Source organism: Hordeum vulgare, chromosome 2H, assembly GCF_904849725.1.
Source record: "Hordeum vulgare subsp. vulgare chromosome 2H, MorexV3_pseudomolecules_assembly, whole genome shotgun sequence".
In the NCBI taxonomy this organism is placed as follows: Eukaryota; Viridiplantae; Streptophyta; class Magnoliopsida; order Poales; family Poaceae; genus Hordeum; species Hordeum vulgare.
Window position 1 is genome coordinate 338,867,579 of NC_058519.1, and position 19,780 is coordinate 338,887,358.

The 19,780-nt window shown below is 46.4% G+C and overlaps 1 long non-coding RNA gene across 1 annotated transcript; it reads right to left on the reverse strand.

The window, feature by feature from the left end:
* Positions 1-487: 487 nt before the first annotated feature.
* LOC123426210 lies at positions 488-19,564 on the reverse strand. The gene is made up of 3 exons (XR_006622103.1): positions 19,378-19,564; positions 18,910-19,267; positions 488-560 (listed from the first exon to the last, which is right to left on the reverse strand). It is a non-coding gene; the product is annotated as an uncharacterized LOC123426210 (long non-coding RNA).
* Positions 19,565-19,780: the final 216 nt, after the last annotated feature.

Consider the following 19,780-nt stretch of genomic DNA (forward strand, 5'->3'; position numbering starts at 1 on the left):
GTAATGCGGGCTCTTTGCTAGCACCGACGAAAGTAATCAACAAGCCCCGTCCTATAAAGGGGTATCGTGGTTGCACATGTAAGGTTGGGACAGTCGACACATCATAAATCTAATCCCATTTCCGAAACCTCTCACACAAAACCTTTCCGGTACACCACTTCTTTCTCAAGTGGTCATCCATCTCAGCACATCACCCTCGGGCATAAGTGGCACCCGACGGGGTTCTCGTAAAACCTTTGATACCACCTTTGTTTTACCGTCATCATGCATATGCTCATCCTATGCGTAGCGCTACTATCTACTTGTCAACATTTATCGGCGTGACCCTCATAGATGGTAGGGTCATGCTCAATGCAAGTGCTCTGGAGGACCTATCGAAACACCATGCCGGGGTGTACCGATTAATCTTAACTATATGCATCAGAATAAAGTAATCAATATGTCATGCATAAAACATTTTCTCACACATGGTCAAAGGGCTACTTGCCTTGGCTCACATAAGTCCTCAGGGTCTTCGAGGTCTTCCGGTCCAACTCCGAGTACTCCATCTACTTCGTCAACTATCGTCGGAAACAATCACAATAAGGCACACAACAAGCGGAAAGAGAAGTTCTATATAAATAGGAGTTTTATTTTTCTTGGACATCTCTGGTCATAAGAAAAATGCCTGAAGCTTCCTCTAGGAGATTTGGACCATCATGGATTTTGAATGGATGAAAGGAGGAAGAGGCGATCCTTTAAGAAACCTATTTAAATCATTCTGCTAAAAATGAGTGGAGCCACTCATTTAACAGAGCATGATTTTAGAACCATTTAGGAAGTTGTTTCACTGGATTTGGAGTTGGTATTAGTATTCTAGGGATTTTTCAATATGGAATAAATAGGAATAGGCACTATTTATTAAATGCAACAAAAACAAGGCAGAGAAAAATGTTCACCTAGGCTAGGAAATTAGGGAACGGTTTAATATGTCTGTGGAAATTGGAATCACTCCATTTGGAGTTTATTTGGGATTTCTAGAAATTTTACAAGGTGGGATTTTAAATATCCATATTTTGAATTTGAATAAAACACTACAGAAAATATTCTTGGAAAAATGTGCAAAGCACAGATCTGGATAGGCCATGATTTTAGAAACCTGCAGAAACTTGAATCACAAGATTTGGAGCCACAATGAATTTTTGATCGATTTACAAGCTTCTGACGAAAAGAGAAAAATAAAAAGAGGGGCTATACCAGAGAATTAAATCGCGCTAAGGGCGTTGGGGAGGAACTGGGATGGCCCAGCCGCTTGGCCTGCCGCGCAGGAGGGCCACGTCGATATTTTTAATACACGAAAGGCGTTACCACAGAAGCGGAGGCGCCGGGGCAAAGCCCGCCTCCACTTAAGGAGAGGGTGCCCGGTCTTGGCTCCTTGATGCGCGGGAACCGATCGTCAGGCTGTCTCCTACATCCCGCTCGAGCCAGGCGAGACAGGGGCATTGCAGCCGAGCGCTCTTGAGTGCCTCCCCAACGCCAACGGCTGCATTTCGAAATGCTTCGGCCACCGAAGTACTCAAGTGCTCGAGCCGCACCTGCCTGGGCGCTCCACCCCTACCGGAGGGGAGCGTTCTGAGCGTGTCGTTAGCCGCAGCGATGGCAGCTGCGGTGCCCAACCTGCTGGCCACCCGAGGAGAAGAGGGAGGGTGGGGAGGCTGCAGGGGCATCAGGGGCACGTCACCGTGATCGGAGAAGGAGAGGGGACACCCGAGAGGCTCGGATTCAAGATAGGGCCGGCGGAAGGCTTTGGCCATGGGGACGGATTAAGGGCAGGAGAGGGACAGTGGGGAGCTTTGGGGTTTCGAGGGAGAGGGTGAAGGAGGTAGGAGACAGCAAAGACTCCCGTGCACGGTGAAAAGGAGGAGGGTGACGAGGAGGAGCTCGGCTCCGTGGCGCATGCGCTCTGGCATGGGAGAGAACGCGTCCCTGGGGCGTCTGGATGCTAGCCAGCGTTGGGGAGCGACGTTTGACGGTCAAGGGAGGCCTTGTGGTGCTCTGGGACACATTGCCCTCGCTGGACCCGAGCTGCAGCAAGAGGCCAAGGTGCAGAGCACCATTTCTGCATGACACGGAGGTGGTCACCACGGCCACCTGTGTCTACAGGGCCCTTATGACAAGTCAAATGTGTCTGGGGTGTGGGGCATGCTTGCTGGAGTGTGAGTGAGGAGTTTGGTCTTTTGTTGATCTGGTTTGAATTTGATTTGACTGCAATTTAGTTTGCAGCAGCAAACTTAAGGCTAGCAATGAGGGCACTTACTAGAGAGATAATTGGGTGAAACCATGTCTAGTAGTCTTAGGCATGGAAGGACTACAGTTCTGGAAGGTTTGACCTCAGGGGGATGAGTTTAGCTGGTAGTTGTAGTCGAAGGCTACAATGCTTCCAAAAATCAAGTTTCAGATGTGTTGCTCAATTTTCCTACATGAGCATGCCATATCTTGGTTTGAAATGATGCATTAGCATGCTAGAGATTCCCTGGAAGAATATGGGGGCTTTGGCCTAAGCAGAAGTATAGCAAGATGGGTAAACCAGTGCTGCCAAGGTGAAAATGAGGGGTATATAGATGGAGTCAGACCCCAATAATTGACCAATGGCCATGGAAAGGTAACTGGATGTAAAAGGGGACTATGGAAGGCTGTGGTAAAAATTTAAGCTCAAGGGAAATAGTGGAAGGATCCAAAGCAGCAACTTTTGGTAATGCACACAAGGTGTTTGACGGATGCTAGGGATACCATATAGATTCCAATTGATATGAAACTTAACAGGATCACATTGTAGATGAAAGTAAGCGCGGAAACCAATTTTGGGATTCCGTGGAGAAAGTTTCCATTGTAGACGTGAAAACCCAATGAAATGGGCATAAATGGCTTTCTGTATAAGAAACCATGCAAATCAATTCCCACAAATCCAAAAATTGGTGTGGGGGCATTATTTGAACATTAAAGAATGCCCAAGCAGTTTGGGATCAATTGCAGAAACTTTATAATGTAAAATTTCCCAAAGTTAGAAATAAGAGAGAACGTATTGAGGGGTCTAGGACAAGTTCTTCTATTCTCCTTGATGCACCACTTGGTGTGGATTCGTTATTTGAGTATCACAACCTGTCCACCAAATCTGAGCACAATTGGATACACTTGGCAATGTAGAGTTGCTCAAATTTGGATTTGGACAGATAGGATTTTAGAATAACTAAGTGAATCAAATCAACTTGGATTGAGATGAAACTTGGCAAGATCATTACATATATCATATGTGACATGCTCGAATTTTACAGGAATTTATTGAGAATATTTCTTATTGAAATATTTCAAAAGATTGAAGTAAGCAGGAAGGGTTTTGCCCTATATTTTGAACATGACCATGTATCGAAACTCATATATATGGAATATATATGTCCACTTAGTTTCCCTAATTTTTATCAAATATTTTGAAAGCAATAAAAGTAACTTTCCTTCATAAGGGACCATTTATGGCCTCAGAGAATGGTATTTAAATAAAATAGTAAAATAACTTTTTAAATAGTAATATTGAGGTTTTTGGAAGCCATTTTGATAATGTCATTTAAATTAAATATTTGGTATAAAATAACTCCCCTAATTTGAGGACTTGTAGTACAAATCCCAACTCAGGGGGTTTTGAAAGCTTAAATTAAATAAAATATTTTTGGTGAAAATAATATTTAGTAAAATAGTTTGTGGTCCTATACACATGGCATGATCATTAGGAAAGGTTTTGGGACAAGGAGGTGAGTGTGGAGAGTCGAAGGAAAATTGAGAATCAAACACACGCATACAAACAAGCAAGCAAACAAACAACAATCACTTCAAGCATCACAAGCACTCATAAAATTTTTAATTGGTCCTAATTTTTGAGAAAGGTTAATTAGTCGGGAGAGTTAAACACAGGGTGTTACACAAGAGCAGCGGCAACACAGGGGTATGGATGGGTGAAGAGTGAAATTAATTTTCAATCTTGTTTCCACAAAGGTTATATACCCTGTATCTTTCAGTGACACCAATTAGAAAATTTCGGTGCCACGGAGATTGCTAACTGCCTAGGGCAGGGAAATTCTATGAGGCTGAGATTTCAAAATTGGTTCTACCAAGGTTCAAAAACTAGATCAACTCTAGTGCTGCGGTCAGACCAAGTTTGTGGAGATGGTAACCGAGTTGCACATGGGAGGTTTTGGAAGTTATCTCTGTGTCAAGACGGATCTCCGAGCGCTCCTCGCACAGGGTTACTGACAAGTGGTTGCACAAATTTTGTGATGAACCATGAATAGAATTTGATACGAGAAAGCATAGATATCTAGAGAGGTGTACTTAGGAATTCTTGTATATCCAATTGGCCAAAGAAAATAGAAAGTCAAATAACAACAATTGGATATCCTTGAATGACCAAAAATATGCATACCAACATGCTCACACATTAAGATGTCAAATAAAGCATGACAAACATGCACAACCACTCTAGTATCTACCAAGCACTTTGGCTATGACAAAGTCATCTCTATATGAGTATATTGACTTAGGATCCAAGGAAGAATACTTGATCATAGGTCATACTCATTGTTTAAGCGAAAGTGGGGTTGCCACTTTGACATAAATCTTTCAATGTGTTCACACCATAAGAGATGCTTTAACTCAAGTCTTAGAGTAAAGCTCCTCCTTGAAGTGACATCGCCCCTAAGAGGGATAGACTAACCTTAAGTTTTTTCATAGAAGACTTCATGTAGGTGTAGTAGTGGTGGATGCTCATTGTTGATGAAGATCATCTTTAGTTGGCAGAAATCCTTGTTGTTTCTTACTCTTCTCGCCTACATGGGTTAGTCCCACACAAGGAACAAGTACAAGGATATCTATGGACATGGAGTGAAGTTCACATGAGATGAAGTCCATTGATACATTAATTACCTTGTCCCTTTCTTACCATTGAGACAATGTGTGACTCGTTGAACTAATGCATGTGTTTGGAGTTGATTGCAACTAGTTCTTGCCAAAATGAATAAGAGTGAATTTCATTGGTGGAGTCACCCCTCGAGAACTTCTCTAGTTCTTCTTCTAAGGGACCCACATCAACTTGATGGGGATTCTCGGAGTTAAGGTAGTGCTTGATGAAGTAGAGCTAGTGTGGCCTTGGGAATTCAATTGACCATAGCTTGGGATTCTTCTTCGAATGAGTCAATCTCCTCTTGAAGCTTGTCCTTGCCCTAGATCTTGTGTTCTTGTGGTGAAAGGTCGTCTTGAGCATTTGTTACCTTGGGGAGAGTAGGATCATACTTCTCCTTTTGGGGAACAAACTTCGGGTTGGGGTATTGACCTTCTTCCCATTCAACTCCATTTGTATTAAGTAGCCAATGCATTGTTTCTTCCGATGTCCTCCTCGCTTGCTGTAATCTCCTTGAATTGTTTACTTCCGGCAAGACTCTTGATGACATCTCTCTCCATAATTCCTTTGAATAAATCATTCTCGTTATCACGTGTAACTGGTCCAAGAGAATCATTAGTGGAATCAAGAGAACTACTAGCAACAACATCATTGGACATAGCATTGGTGTGGTTGTTACTAGATGAAGAAACTTTCTTGCCTTCGTTACTAGTTTTCTTATATTTAACTTGTGGAACAAAAGTAGACAAGAGTAATCGTTTGGGTAGATAATAATAACTCTTCTTTGGAAGATCATTATTGATTGCATTTGGAAACTCATGCTCATGCTCTAAATTTAACTTTTCAAAGTGTAGCTTCTCATGACTTCTTGCAAGTTCCCTGTGATCTTCTAGAGTAGATTCATAGGCTAACTTAGAATTTCTAATTCTTTAGTTAGACGCTCAATCTCCTTTTATCATCATCATCAAATTCATTTTCATTGCTATCACTAGTTTTATCAAAGAACATGTCATCATCTCCAAGTAGGTCATCCTCATCACTATTAAAGTCAAAGGACTGAGGGTGTGATACCTTGGTGCCTTTAGACATCAAGCATTTTCCAATCCCTTCATTTGGTGAATCAAATATTCCATAGTAGTTGGATGATACGAGTGCAAGACCGGAAACACCTTCATCTTGACTATTGTGATATTTGGAGTGGTAGCTTCTCACTGATTGGTTGTCAGACTCGAAGCCGAATACCCATTCACCAACATGAGCTTAATGTCTTCTTATCGAGTGTATATTGGTGTACTTGTACTTCCTCTACTGTTTCTTGCTTTTCTCGGAGGGTCTTCATTCATAACAATTTTATCTACTCCTTCTTTCTCTTAGAGGTTACTCATTTCTTAAGATTCATCTTCTAGGTGACTCTTCTCTTGTTTTGTGGGGGGGGGGTGCGAGCACTCATTAAAGTAGTGTCGTGGACTTGCACAACTGTAGCAGTTTCGGTCATGACTAGATGAACGCTTCTCTTCATATCTTGATTTGGATCCTGTCTATTTCCCTCTAGTCTTATAGAACTTGTTGAATTTCTTGATCATGAGGCTTATCTCTTTATTGGTGACAATATTTTCATTTGAAGGAGCCGGAGTATCACTAGAAGCCTTGTAATCACTTCTTGACTTATAGTGAAGGTCTTGTTTGTCCTTGATTGACATTTCATGAGCAAAAATCATTCCAATGACTTCTGCTGCTTGAGATCTTTGTAATTTTCCATCATTTGGATTAATCTGCAGACGGTGTTGTACTTTCCATCCAAGGGTCTAAGTATCTTCTTGATGATGAGTTTGTCGGTCATCTCTTTGTTTCCTAAGCCGGTAATTTCATTAGTGATGAGAGCACTCCTATAGTACATCTCAGTGACTCATTCACCATCCTTTGTCTTGAACTTGTGAAGCTGACTTTGTAGCACATCCAACTTAGTTTCTTTGGCGGTTTCGGTACCTTCATGCATATCAACCTAAGTGTCCCAAATTTCCTTAGCATTCTCAAGACGACTAATCTTGTTGAACACTTCGGGGCATAGACAATTATTCCACTATCGCTTCACGATTTAGTTCCCTTCCATCACCAAAGAATTCACCTTGCAAACCGACACGAACAAAAGCCCAAACAGCGGGGTTATGACCAAGAATATGTAGTTTCATCTTATGCTTCCCACTAGGAAAGTTTATACCATCAAAGTACGGACATGTGCGGTCGTAATTTCCCTCACTAGACACCATAATCTCCTAGGTTGTGAACCCATACAATGGAGACCAAAGCTGTGATACCACTTGTAGGATCCAAAGTATGTCTAAAGGGGGGTGATTAGACTACTTGACCAAATGCAAACTAAGCCTTTTCCCAATTTTAGTTGTGGGCAAGTTTTATCAATTGTTGTAAGTCAATCACACCGTAACAAGCATGTCTAAGAGTATAACATCAAAAAGTAAAGACATGCACATGTAAATTGAGGGTATAGGGATAGGAAGATCAAACACAAAGATTGACACGACGATTTTTGACATGGTTCAGATAGGTGGTGCTATCCTACGTCCATGTTGATGGAGACTTAAACCCATGGATGGTAACAGCCACGAGAGTCCACGGAGGGCTTAACCCACGAAGGGTCCATGGAGAAGTAACCTTGTCTATTCTATCATGGCTTACGTCCACAAAGGACTAGCCTCACTCAGGGTAGATCGTGATGAAGTAGGCGATCTCCTTGCCTTTACAAACTTCTTGGTCCAACTCCACAACACGAAGTAAGAGCCTCCCAGGCGACACCTAACCAATATAGGTGGCACCACCCTCAAAAAGGTAATAGATGCGGTAGTACGATGAACTCCTTTCTCATGCGCTTCCAAAGATAGTCTCATCAACACTCAATCACTCTCTCATAGATTTGGCTTAGGTAGTAGAGACTGATTGGGTGGAAAGCAACTTGGGTAGGCTATAAATCAAGATTCAAATGGTGGGATTGGAATATCTTGATCTCAACACATTAATAGGTGCCCCCCTCTTAGGAAAAAGAATATGACAAGTGTATGTGTGTTCTGAGTGTTGCCTCTGCGAACGAGAGGTGGTGGATGGGTATATTAGGCATCTCCAAAAATCCAACCGTTACTACATTATTTCCCAACTCGGAGAAAGCGAAGTGAAACTCGGTCGCACTAGATAGTACAAAATGTGGCAACTTTTGTCTTTTCGGCAAGACCGATATAGAAATCTCGAATTGGTAGGGTTGGTCAGTGATTTTGGTGGTGCTGAATGGAATGTTGGTGGCACCAAGGTGCTAGGGTTTTGGCATAGGTTTTGTCTCGTGGAAAACTTGGTAGGGCCAATGGAAATTTGGTGGCATCGAATATTGGACTATGTGGTTTTTGACACAATATTTGTGGGAGAATTTCATGAGTATTTTTTGTGGCTATCTCTAAGCACTTGAGCAACCAGATCATCATAGTCACCTCATCCCATTTTAATAGTATTGGCTTTCCTACGGACTCAAATTTGATTTCTCAGAAAATATAAAATGTAGAGTCTTCAAGCTAGTTACAAATAGATGTTTCTTGCATCCAGGGGTTCTCCTCACAATCCTTAGCAAATGCATCTTTGAAATTTTCTGAAATATACTAGATAGAATCATTAGTTCAATGATACATATGTTGTTTTTAATACCAAAACCACCTTAGGGAGAAGTTGTGCTTTCAGTTTGACAATCATAATATTGGCACACAAGCAATTCATGAATTACTAGTATAAGAAAGAGAACTTTGGCATACAAATATAGTATCTTGGACACCATTTATGATTCTGAATACCCATTAATTATTTCAACCATAACCAAATTGCTGAACTTGAACAAGGAAGACAACGTAATTGTTATGTTTGGTTATATTTGCATAGAATTTATATTGTTACGGATCCTCCAACATGTGGTGCTTGTTTAGAACCTTTTGCTAGCCAAAACTTTGTACTAAGTGGAGATACTACTTGTGCATCCAAATGCTTGAGCCAAGTTTCTTCCATGAGAGTCCACCATGCCTACTTATATATGGTACTCCCATTGTGCCAGAATAATAGTCTCAACTTTATACTAGCTTTAGTACAAAGTTGTATTACGCTTAAGACACTTATTTTTGGATGGAGGGAGTATTTCACTGCCATTCCAAGTAAATTTGCATGTCCCACATGTAAAAACTTCAAATAACCATCAGTTTTGAGTGCAAGTACCGCTAATCGAGCAACCAGGGCGGTCAATATGTTCCATGCTAAGTGGGTTATTCTCTTGATGCGTACCTATTCACTTGTCATTGCATGAAATAGGATCGTAAAAAGGATGCCTAGTCCTGCCTAATACAACTAAATAAATAAACAAGAACTCCCCCTAGAAAGTTGATTGTTTGGAGGGCACATGTATATATGGCTAGCCATGTAATGTGTTTGGATGGTTGAGGGGGAGTAAAATTTCAATTTTGTTTGGGAACCACCCATAATGTAATTAGCATGTAAGATACTCAAATCCCTTGTTGTAATATTGATTGGAATGGCACACCACCCAAAATATATTAATTCGTGTTTTAAGCAATGAGCTCTAGCACCTCTGCAAATCCTTGCTTCCCTTCGCGAAGGGAGAATCTATTTACTATTATGTTATTTACTGTCATGTTATTTATTTTTCATGTTGAGTCAACTTCGTATTCCAACCTCAACCTATTAGTTGGCAAGCACCACGCGGTGGGGAATGTTCAAAACACATGTATCAAGTCAAATATATTGGATCATAATTCATTATTATCGACAATTATGTTCAGGATAAGTATGTTCGGAGGCGAACACTGAGCCCCTATCTTTATATTTGTTTGATGGAAGCTGTTTATTCTAAAAATATGCTTTGAGTATTAGCAATTTGTAGAAGACTATATGATAATTGAGTACGTGGAGATCTTACTTAGACTTCGTTGAAAATAATATGCATTCAAATTGTTTGATGACTAAAAAACATAGGTTGTCAAGTTTCAAGAGAATGCATTATTCGAACCATGACATGTGAATTGATTGCTACTCCTTCATGATAAGTTTTACGAGAAAAGTAACTGAAATTATCATTGATCAAACTTATTCACTATGCAAGCATTCACACTTACTAAATTACTTCTTTCATGATTTACCTACTCAAGGACGAGTGGGAATTAAGCTTGGGGTTATTGATACATCTCCTACGTATCGATAATTTATGAATTATTCATGCCATATTTACCTATGTTACAATACTTTTATATAAGTTTGATGAATTTTATATGATTTAATTAGAACTAACCCAGGTTGATGTTGTTTTCAGCAGAATTATCGTGGTGTTGTTTTATGCACAAAATAAAAGTTCTCAGAATCGCACGATACTTTTTGAAGAATTTTCTGGACAATTTGAGAAATACCTGAGTGAAGAACCATCACAGGGGGTCAACTGTGTGCCACACACCAACAGGGCTCGCCCCCATCCCTAGGCACACCTTGTTAGCTTGTGGGGCCCGTTTGGCTCCGGCTGACGTGATCCCAACCTTGAAAAATCCTATAAATTTGGAAATCCCGAAAATTTAACCTAAAGAATTTTCTTCGCCTCCACAACTCTCCATATTAAAGAAATCCCATCTGGACCCTTTCTGGTACCCCGTCGAAGGAGGAAATCATCATCGATCGCCATCTTCATTATCCCAGTGGAGGCCATGGTGAGGAGGGAGTAGTTCACCCACGGGGCTGAGGGTATGTGCTAGTAGCTATGTGTTTAATCTCTCTCTCTCATTTTATTGATATGTCACATTCTTGATGTATCATGGGCTTTGTTAATATAGTTAGATCATATGATGTTTGTCCCTTGCTATCTTCATGTGCTGAACTGAATCTTCCCTCTGAGATTTTGTTATGTCGGTTTGAATATTTGATTTGAGATCACTTTATGTATGTTTTGAACGTGGATACCCATGGTTGTCGGACTCAGGGCTCCACAGATCCATGAAAAGGTTCAAACTCTAGGGTGCACTCGCTGACCAACCCTGTTCTACCTCTCAACTTCACGATGACTCTGCGGTGCCACATGCTAAGGGAAGTGAACACAATACTTTACCAAGGTTCGGACCACCTTGTGGTGTAAAACCCTACTCCTTCTTTGATAGGGTGCTTGAGGTGGAAGATGAGTACAAAGGCAGTTTATTGTCGTAGGTCACACACTGAGCCTCGGGTCCCCTTCTGCGGAGGCCGGAACTCTCTTTTATACTAGCCTTGGTACTCTTCCTGGAAAACACAATTAGTGGGAAGGGCAGCCACAACGTACATTTTGAAAGGGCACAGGACTACGACCCGCACTGACAAAGGTGGTCTTTGCCTGCAAAAGCCCTTCTTCGTGACGCACTGGTGGGCTCAGGGATGTGCTCCGTCCTGCCGATACCCTAGCCTTATTCCTCTTTCACCAATCGGGAAACCTTTGGAGGTTTCTTTGGGAACCCGCAACTGGCTTGGTTCCCTTAGCACCAATGGGGAAAGCCTCTCTGTCTGTGCTCGCTCGCACCGACCTTGGTACCGAGCAACATGGCTCAGGTCATCCACGTAAGGTGGTTGAACCACGTGACCTCGACTAGCTTCCCTCGGTTGGTGCACCCCTCGGAGGGATGCTTCTGGAGGCGCCTTTTGCCCACAAGCCTCGGGGGGAGCATCCCAGGGGAACCCCACGATCGGCCCTCGCGAGGAGGGTCCCTCATGAGGGCCGAACCCTCGATTCTTAACGGGGGCGCCTCAGGGCCCACAGCACGCATCGGGCCCTTGGCCGCGGGCAGGATGACCTCGGGACCCCGGTCCCATAGCCCCAGCAATAGCACGAGAGTCCACGGTGTTTATGGCCCAGCAGTCTGGGGTGAGACATTATGGGCTCTCCTTCCTTTTGGCCAGGCCGTGACGGGATGCGGGGCACCCTGCCTCATCACAGTGCTCTAGAACCCACCCCGGCTAACATAAGGCAGGCACACAGGATGTAGTCATCATTACTAACCTTCACGTCATTCCCACCTTTCTGTATCTTCTTCCTCTATGCAAGAACGCCCCGGATCCAGACTCCGAGCAAGTCACCTTCTCGCCCCCATTGCGGCTCCGGACGGCATATGGCGCCCACCAGCAAGAAAGGGAAGGCCATGGTGTCTTCCGTGAGCACCGCCGCTGCCGAGCCTGCTCTCTTGCCTGCTCGCATCTCGAAGGTGGAGGAACTAGGTGTGGTGCTTCCGCTCATGGTGAGCGACACGAATGAGTGGGGAGCTACTACCATCTGGATAGGCTCAACAGCGCCAAGCAGCTTGGTGAAGTATGCGTACCCCTTCTTCCACCACAACATATACGACGGGCTGGGCCCTTTGTTTTCCGACTTCTTCTATGCTATCCTTTCCCATTACGAGATCCAAGCTCTACACCTTCAGCCAAACTCCGTCCTTATCCTGTTCGTCTTCACGTTTTACCGCGAGGCCTTCGTGGGTGTGAGTCCCTTGGTGGCGCTCTTTCCTCACTTCTTCAGCTTGAGGTTCACTGCCCAGGGCTAGCGCTCCGCATGCGTCTCCTTCATTGACGTTATGGGCACTTGAAGCAGCCTAAAGGCCGGGAAGAAGGTCGAGGGCTACCGGAACCACTCGGTCTTCATGGACGTGTGGTGGGAGAGCTCGCTCCTCGTGACCCCTTGAGTCCACCTGAGAGGACCCCCAAGTGGAGCCACAAGAAGCTCACCGACCCGACGGCGAGACCAATCGGAGAGCGAATCGCCTCCCTCGCGAAGGCCCGCCTAACGAGGGCGATGTTCATCAAGGAGTTCTTGGGGCATCGCATCGCGCCACTTCAAGTGCACTCGCATCCCTTGTGGGAGTTCACCTCTAGCGACGACCCGATGTGTGTGCACGTTAGTGGCATGACACATGACGAGCTGGACTGAGCCTTGGGGGCTCTGCTCGCTCCCTATCGTGAGGACCTCCCATAGGCCACGCCGCCGTTGTAGGCCTGCGATGATATGGACGAAATGGTCTCAGAAATGCCCCTTCAACAAGTGGGGGCTCGTCGGGCCGCACAAAGACTCCCCATCATGGTCGCGTCCTCGGACTGGGACAACAACGACCAGGAATCGGAGGTAATGGAAGGGGAAGAAGACGTCGGCCGGATTCCACTGCCCAGCCTTCATCCATCCTTACACAGTCTTGGGGACGATGCTGCTATGGACGAGAAGCGCCAAGAAATGCCCCCGAGCCCGTGTCCTCAGGTGACGGAGCGGGGCTGGGCTCCACAACGGTTGCGCCTCCCTCGGCAAAGAACACAACCCAACGCGGAGAAGAAGAGAAAGTGGGCCTTCGGGGACAAGTAAGTACCTTACCCCGTACTCATGCTATTCATCCGCGACTAGTCTGCTTAAGGAGAAGGCTCCCTGGTGGCGGTGAGGAGAAGAAGAAGATGGTCATTTCTTGGGCAACTGTGATGCAGGTCTTGAGGGCACCTTCGTCCCTCGGTAGGGGTATCGGTGGGTGTGTAGGTAGCCCGCGCAAGTCCGGCGCCGCGGTCCGGCACACAAATGCCATTGCATCTTCGGACGTCTCCACCATGCAGCTAGGAGACAAGATCATCGGGGCCGCAGTGGCCCTGCCACTGACGCTGCCGGCCAAGGCCGCGACGGTCCAGGCCCCGTCACCAACTGTCGTGGTTGCGGTCTCCGGCGGGGCCTCGGAGGAGGGGGATGGTTCTCGTGAGTGCACTGCTGGCGTCTTGAGCGGGGAAGCACCCATAGCCCCAGCACCCCATGCACAGGGCGTCGAGGCCGCTCTGGTGGCGGCACCGGGTAGCGTCGGGGCGATGAAACTAAGGAGGCCTTCGCCCTGAGGAGCCCGGACGTCTTGCTCTAGTGCAGGTCCCTAACCGACGCCTTTAGCCTGCTCCCCCAGCTCGAGGCGGACTTCCGAGATGCCGAGGCGCGTCAGGACGCGAAGTGCGAGAGGTTGGCCACACAGTGGAGCCAACTCAATTTCTCCACCAAGGAAGTCAGAGGCGAGGTCAAGGTTGTTTCCATGGAGGGTCGGCGGGAGGTCGCCGAGAGAAAGGCTGCCTGCTTGAGCGCCCATGCAGAGAAGGAAGCTCTTGCCTGGCGCTGTGAAGAGGTAGAGGTCAGCTTGAAGGCTCTTTAGGTGACCACCAAGGCCCACGAGTCAAAGCTCACCGACCGTGAGTTTGAGTTAGCAAGGGTGGTAGCCGAGGAGGTCGCGGAGTGCGGGTGGTTAGAGGCACTTCAACGCGAGGTTGCTAAGGCTCGGGACACCCATGTGAAGCAAGCCTCCGAGGCCAATGCCGAGCTGGGTGCATGGGAAGACGAGGCCCGGGCCGCTGCCAACACGAAGGCAGCACCGGACCATGCCACGCTTTCTTCTATGGACCACTAGGTCCACCAAGCTCTGAGCTCCGTTTGCAGGTCGGGGCTCGAGGTTTCCCTCGTTTCCGAAGACGCCGGCTACGCCGAGTTTTCTTCTGAGCTCGTGATGGAGGTCGAGAGGACGGCCAAGTAGGTGGACATCAGCTTGGAGGAGGAGTCTCGCGATCTTTTCTGTGTGGCCGCGACCCGCGTCTTCACCCACCTCCTCCTTGGCGATCCCCACTTCGAGTTCGAAGTGGTGATGGGCCCTCTGTCCTGAGGAGCCCCGCGGTGACTGGTGACCTCCATGGAGGGCCACGTGCGTGTGTTTCTCGAGAAGTTCTCGTGCAATGATGACGAGGAATCCGGTGAGGAGCCCCTACCTTGCCCCGAGAAAGATTATCCTTGCCTCGAGGAGGCGTCAGTCATCATCCTTTATTGTACGGAACAATTTGAATTCTATTATAACTGCTCGTGTTTCGTAATGTCTATCTCTACACTAGGTTTTTCTCTTGCTTGTGTTTGTGCTCTACGTCGGCAGGGCCCAACCCTGTGCGTATCTTAGCACCTACTATATTACCAGGAGGTGAAAGGCTACATGGCGAGTGAAGGCCCTGAGTCGTGATGCTCAGGTGCCCGCCTTGACGCACAAGCGAATCGCTTGATGACCTCTACATTCCCCTTCGGGAGCCTCGGCGGTCTATGTCGGTAGGGCCCGGCCTTGCGGGTATCTCAACTGCCACTAGATTACCAGGAGGTGAGAGGCTATAGGGCCAGTGAAGGTCGTTAGTCGGGATGCTAAGGAACCCCTCATTGATGTGCAAGTGACTCCCTAGAGGGCCCAAACATTCTCCTCTGGAAGCCTTGGCGCTCTACGTCGGCACGGCCAAACCCTACATGTATCTCGACCGCCACTAAATTACCAGGAGGTGAGAAGCTATAGGGCCAACGAAGGTCCTGAGTCGCGATGCTCAGGCAACCCCCCTTGATGCGCAAGCGACTTCCTTGAGGATCCTAGTATTAACCATTTGGAGCCTTTACGATCTGCATCAGCAGGGGCCAACCCTGCACATATCTCAGCGACCACTGGATTACCAGGAGGTGAGAGGCTACAGAGCCAGTGAAGGTCCTGAGTCGTGATGCTCAGGCACCCCCCTTGATGCGCAAGAAACTCCCACTCCGTGATGAAGGCCTTGAACTTTGTGTCGGCAGGGCCCAACCCTGCGGGTATCTCAATTGCCACTGGATTACCAGCAGGCAAGAGGCTACACGACCAATGAAGGTCCTAAGTCACGGTGCTCGGGCACACCCCTTGACGTGCAAGCGTCTCTCATACGGGCGAATTGGTTAGAGCTCCTTACGCCCGCCTGCTTGTGCTTGGGTGTCGTACTGGAACTAGACACCAAGGACCTAAGGAGGTGACGTGCATGGGTGAGAGACCGCCAGATAGAGCTTGATCGCTTGGATTTCTCGGTGCTACAGGGATGAACCCGAGCACAGGCACCATGTCCTAACATCCAATCGTGTGAGGTAGAATGGGGCTCCAACGATCCTCCCCAGCGTGATGCATGGGGCTTCCACCTTGGCATGGGCATTGTCGCAGTTTGACAGTAATTCCGCCAGCACAGAGCATGGGGACTTCCACTTCGGCGTGGGCGGGAGCCCCCTCCCGAGGCCACGACGAGGCCCGTTGTGGGCTTCCACTTCTGGAGGCTCCGAAGCATGTACAAACCCAAACTCATTATTACATGAGAGTGTCATGGGCGGCGATTTATTGAGGTGTTAGACACCCAAGCACAAGGCTCAAGAGCTCCTAGCCTCAGCCTTCAGGCGGATTTTAACACCCAAGATGCCATACTATTCTTATTTTGGCGCGAGGTCCTTGACAGGGATAGAAGCACATCTCATCGTTTTGCAAGGATGGATATCATTACAAGGACATGTACTGAAGAGATGAGTATATAGAATTGGCTTACACTCGCCACAAGCTAAATCAAGTTGACATCATTACAACAATATTCAGTCATCATGTAGAAGAGCAGGTTTCGACTACAGACGAAAAAAAACAACAAAAGAACGACGTCCATCCTTGCTATCCCAAGCTGTCGGCCTAGAACCCCACCTAGATCGATGATGATGAAGAAGAAACTCTAATAGCGTAATCATCATGCTCACATCTTAATGTCACTTTACCTATACCTGCAACTAGTATTGTAGTAATCCATGAGCCACAGGGACTCAGCAATCTCATTTCCAAAGGTATCAAGACTAGCAAAGCTTAATGGGGTGAGGCATGGTTAAGTGGTGAGATTGCAGCAAGCGACTAAGCATTTATTTGAGGTGGCTAACTTACGAGTACAAAAATAAAGAGGAGTGATCTACGCATAGCGGACGTGACCTACTGATGGTCAAATGAATGATCGTGAACACCTACTTATGTCAGACATAACCCCACTGTGTCCTCAGTCGGAGAAGGAACTCATGAAAGAGACAGTCACGTTTAGGCACACACTTGGCATCTTTTAATTAAGTTTACTTCAAGTTATCTAGAACCGAATGTTAAACAAAGTTTCCAAGTTGCCACATAACCGCGGGCACGACTTTCCCAAAGATTTAACCCTATGGGGGTGCTCCAACTAGTCCATCACAAATTACGACAAGCCACATAGAAAGCCTCGATCACGAAACTCGTGATCTCCTCATATTCCTTAGTGGAAGACCTCAACTCTGAGATATCCCAAAGCATCGCCGGAATCTCTATTCACAAGATATTTTGTAGAAGGTAGAACTAATCCAACAAGGCCGCCCGACGTGTGGCCAAACCCGATAGGAGCCGTGTATCTCATTCTCAGGACATGACCGAATGAGCACATCCTCCGAGTTGCCCCGGGTGGCCTCGCAAGTAACTCTGTTTTGAACCAACACTCGTGAGGAGCACTGGCCCGAGTTGTTGTTTATTTATCCACGGGATCCGAAAAGTCCCTATGCAGTTTTATTAGGTTACTAGGCAAATGTAGTACCAAATTTGGGCCTTGCCAGATCAGTCTTAATCTAAAACGAATTATCAAGGGGTCCCCATAACAAACTAGACCGTGTTAGGAGCGCTCAATTATGGAATATAAGACCGGTAGACGAAACTAGGGCGGCAAAGATGGAACAAAACATCAGGCTAGAAAGTCCGAGCCTTCCACCTTTTACCAAGTATATAGGTGCATTAAATTATTTAGCAAAAATATGATGATATAACAAGAAACCCATGTGGTCACATGGAAGCAACTGCACCTGCAACTAGCAACTCTATCCAATGGTTGAGCAATCGGTAACATAGCCAAACAATGGTTTACTACGTTTTAGAAAGGTTAAAAGTTTTCATGCTAATGTTTAGAGGATGACATTTTAGTGGTAGGCAACGCGACATAGCAAAAGAAATGAGACAACTAGCATGGTTGATAGTAATGGTATCTAGGGAAATGGTTATCTTGCATGTGATCCCGTTTGAAATGAGAACGAATTCGTGAAGCAGACGAACCAATGTAGTCGAACGGATCCTCTCACTCCTAAGAGGTTTGGAACTCTATCGAGAAGAAATAGTCCGAAACAACAATCAACACACAATAACACCACAACAAATGCATGATATGATGCACAACACATATGATGCATGATCGGTTTAGTTATGCATGCCCGAAAAAGCACCATAATTTATTACTACTGATTAAATGAAGCTCGGTATGCAACGAGTTGGATATTCACGAAACTCCACATTTGAAGTATTTAGTTCACTCCCGTTTATATACACGGAAATACTAAATGTTGTTTAAGCATGGAAAAATGTGAAGCATGTGATTCTACACATCATTCTAGTCGGTTTATACATATAGCTCATTTGATCAGAGCTATGGTTAACAGATACGTGCAACACAAGATATTTTGCCATGAATGCAACATGCATGCAATTTTATGGAAACACTGGCAAGAAGGATATGAAGCATGTGGCGCCATGGCGAAGGAAAGGGAACAATGGAAGCAAAACGGAAACGATGCTAGGGCAACGTTTCGGTTGTGATAACTCGATGAGATACCGATGCCAACGAATTGTGAGTGTGAGTGTGTCATGCCAAAGAATGATGGTATGATCCCGGTTACTGGGTTCCCATATGCCGGTGGATGAATATGGGGTACGTGGAATTACATCAGATCTGATTGTAACATCACTAGAGTAGGAAGAAAAAAACGAAAGAACCAAAATAATGGGGTGAGCTGGGATCGAACCCAAGACCCCATGGTTGGATCTGAGCAGCGCTGCCTCTCAGATAACAAAGCATTGTGTGAACAATTGGGAGAGTTATCATAAAAGAACAACCGATCCAACGCAAACAACAGAAACAAAGCCCAGCCTAGCGAAAACAATATAGGGGCTGGTATGATTCGATCCCAAACCTAATTGTTCATCAATCAAAGGACTAGTGTTAAAACAGAGGAGTTGCGCTAGATGTATCGTACCTGCTCGCGAATATAACAAAAACTGAAAACGCAACACTTTTACCAGGTCAGGGATGCAGGTTGGGGATGCAGGTCGGGGCATCAGGCTCCGGCGGGGCGCCGGAAGGGATGGGCAGAACCGGGAGCACCTGCTCCATTCCTGGTGGTTGTTGGGCTCGATCCGGCGAGATGGAGCTCGCGGGGCGCGACCGTGGCTCCATGGGCAGCTCCTTAAGAGAAAGAAAAAGAGAGTTGGGGTGAGAGAGACAGAGACGGAATCGACGGGGATGGGAGAAGGGAAGCGGGGCGCGGGATCGACCCGGTGGTCACCGACTGGGAGCCGGCCAGGCAGTTGGCACCGTCCTTGGGCTCTCCCGCTTCAGCTCGGGAGGAACTCCTTGGGGCAAAATCCATGCGGGCACCTGTTCGACAGAGAGAGAGAGAGACGAGGTGAGAAAATAGATATGGAAGGAGACGGGGAAGAAGAGAGCAGAGCGCTGGGAAGAGGAGGTCAGCCAAGGCCCTGGCTGACCGGGGTGGTTGCGCTCGAGAGGAGCAAGGAGGAGGGTTGCAGCGTCGAGGTAGCTTGCGGGAGGAGCATGAGGTCAACGATGACTGGAGATCCATCCTCCTTCTCGATCTAAACATCACCACAAGGATGGGTCTGATGGGGGCTTGCTTCTGTTAGCTACGAGGGGAAAGCGAGGTGGGGAACAACAAGAGGGAGAGGCTGTGTGGGAGGCTGTGGTCGCCTGAACGTGTCCGGTTTGACCGCGGACTTGTGTGGTAGGTGGGGACTTTGGTGATTCTGGGCTATTGGATGGGGATCCAATGGTCCACTTTTGACCCTGAGCTAGGATTTCACGGGAGAGAGGAGGTGAAGCTAGCAGGTGGGGTTTTCTAAGGGGCTAGCGGCAAGTTTGGCTAGGGGGAAG